The 2,514-nt window shown below is 49.8% G+C and overlaps 1 pseudogene across 1 annotated transcript; it reads right to left on the bottom strand.

Moving 5' to 3' along the window:
• Positions 1 to 165: 165 nt before the first annotated feature.
• On the bottom strand, positions 166 to 2,434 carry LOC146764639 (uncharacterized; annotated as a pseudogene). The gene has a single exon (XR_014950620.1). The product of XR_014950620.1 is annotated as an uncharacterized LOC146764639 (transcript).
• Positions 2,435 to 2,514: the final 80 nt, after the last annotated feature.

The raw sequence follows: 2,514 nt of genomic DNA, 5'->3' as shown, positions 1-2,514 counted from the left end.
ACTGTGCATCATCCCATGGGGGTCCTCCAATGCGGATGGAGTTGGAGCAGCGCACACAGATCTCCCGCACACAGAGCACTTGTAGAGCTGCACTTACTGCTGCCTCTGTTGCTGTTTGGGCACTTCATATGTCTGGGAGACACTCTTCCCACTCTTGGGACACTGTTAGGGGCTCTCCCCAGCGTGGATCCACTGAGGGGTGATGCAAGTGGAAATCTTCCTAAATCCCTTCCTACACTCAGCGCTGCCGAAGGGCCTCTATTCTGTGTGAATCTGCTGATGCTTGAGGAGACGATATCTTCTCTGAAACCTCTTCCCACACTCAGAACACTCATAAGCCTCTCCCCAGTGTGGATCCTCTGGTGGACTCTCAGGTTGCATCTCTGGCTAAAGCTTTTCCCACATTCCCCGCACTTGTAGGGCTTCTCTCCAGTGTGGATCCTCTGGTGGACCATCAGCTTGAAGTTCTGCATGAAGCTCTTCCCACATTCTGAGCACTTGTAGGGGCTTTTCCCAGTGTGCATTGCCTGGTGTATGATCGGGAGAGTGCTGTCATGGAAGCCCTTCCCACATTCCCCACACACATAGGGTCGTATCACTGTGTAGATCATCTGGTGATGATTCAGGTAAGAGATGTTTGTGAAGCCTTTCTCACATTCTCCACATTTATAGGGCCATTCCCCAGTGTGGATCCTCTGGTGGCAGACCAGGACGGAGCGCTTGGGGAAACTCTTCCCACATTCCAAGCACTGGTGGGGCTTTTTGCCATCACCGTGCTCCTTATGGACCACCACTTCAGAGCCCTGGCCAGATCTCTGGCTGCCTTCTGTTGCAGAAGCTAGATAAATATGATTATCCATAAATAACACAGCCAGGATGAGAACAGTTTTCCCAGCTAGCCGGAAAACAACCCCGCCTACATATGGGTCCTGGGGTCAAGTGGACTGTTCCATCTCACACCCCAAATGATGTATGGTTCACCCCGCACCTCTTTCCCGCCCCTAAAACATCAAGTGCCTGTAACCCCATTGGCCTGAGCCTTGTTCCAGCCCACCTTGAAGCTCCTTGAAAAGGGGGTTTTGAGGGGCCACACGCTCTCTTGGAACTCCCTCCCCTCTGTGGAGTTGCGTTTTTATATGTTTTATTACATCTTTATTCTGTCATGGTTTGTTTCAGTGTACCCCCATACTGTATTGGTGTCGTGGTTTTACACGGAATGAGAATTTTTTCCGGAAGGAAGAGGTCAATTTGGATATTGACCAATTGAAGGTAGACACGCCTCTGAGAACACAGAGGGGTTAAAAGCAGAATTCCCAGGAGAACTCGTTCTCTTTGGTTCCAGTCAGCGCGCAGTGCAGCCTCCCCTGCCCAGCGACGAGCTGGGAGGGGGAGGGGAAGGCCGATGGCCTGACTGAGGTAGGCCCAAAGGTAGTGGAAGGACTGCAATTGGGCTGGCCCCTGCAGATAAAAGGGTGGAAGAAATCTGGGATGTCTCCATTCCCCCCACCAGAGTTTCTCTCCCGAGAGAGAGAGAAAGAGACATCGGCAGTTCTGTCAGCAATTCCACCGCGAGGAAGGAGGAGCGGGGGGAGCTGCAAGGTGCCCAGTGCGTGGGAGTTGCTGGATGTCTGGGCATTGAGCCATCCCTGGGAGTTTGGACTTTTAACCCTTCCATGAGAAATAAAAGCTTTGTGAATTTTCCTTTCCCCTCCTTAGTTTGAAAGAGAGGAAGAGGGACACCTTGGACCCTGGGATGTTAGAAGGAGGAATTCTAAATGGGAGGGGGACAAGGAGTGGCTTTTGGCTGGACTTTTCCGTGTTAGCCACAACCTGAACCAATCTTCTCCTCCAAGAAAGACTGTGTTTAAAGAGGATGCCAGTGAGTCAAGAGACCTGCTTCAGCTGGGAAAAGACAAAAGTGGAGTGAATGGAGAAAAGGTTAGGGGGTTTGTGGTGGCGCCCCCTTATCCTCAAAGAAAAGAGAAAAGAAGAAGATCTCTATTCTTGAACCCTCGGCCCCAGGGGAAATGGAAAAATGGGGGGGACTGCGGTCCCAAACAATGAAAAACTGAACTGTTGTTTTCTCCCCTCTTGGCAGGGCATCCTTGAAAAGAAAAGTCCTAAAAGCAGTCTGTCCATCCATGTATTGTAGTGAGAGCACTGTGCATGAAAAAGAGAAAGGTCACCATAGGAAACTTTTTCTCTGGGCCGTGCCATGAATAACATGGAAACACAGGATGTAGAGTTGTGTTTTCTTAGAGAGTCTGTGGCACAGGACAGACTCTGTTCCCTCAATAGACTATGTATCGATTATCTGGAAGATAGAAACCTAATTAGAGTCCAGATTGTGTCTCACTGTGGATTGTTGGAGTTGGGTAGTAGGGGGAGGAAGGCTTTGCAAGGTTTTCGTTTGATCTTTGTGTAGTTTTTTTCCTTTTTTCCTTTCCTTTTCCTTTTTGTAGTAGTAGCTTGTCTTGGTTTGACAAGACAGGAGTCTGTGAAGGAGGGCAAAAG

This window comes from Lonchura striata, chromosome 32 (assembly GCF_050655825.1).
Source record: "Lonchura striata isolate lonStrDom1 chromosome 32, ASM5065582v1, whole genome shotgun sequence".
NCBI lineage: Eukaryota > Metazoa > Chordata > Aves > Passeriformes > Estrildidae > Lonchura > Lonchura striata.
This window is presented reverse-complemented; position numbering and strand designations above follow the sequence as displayed.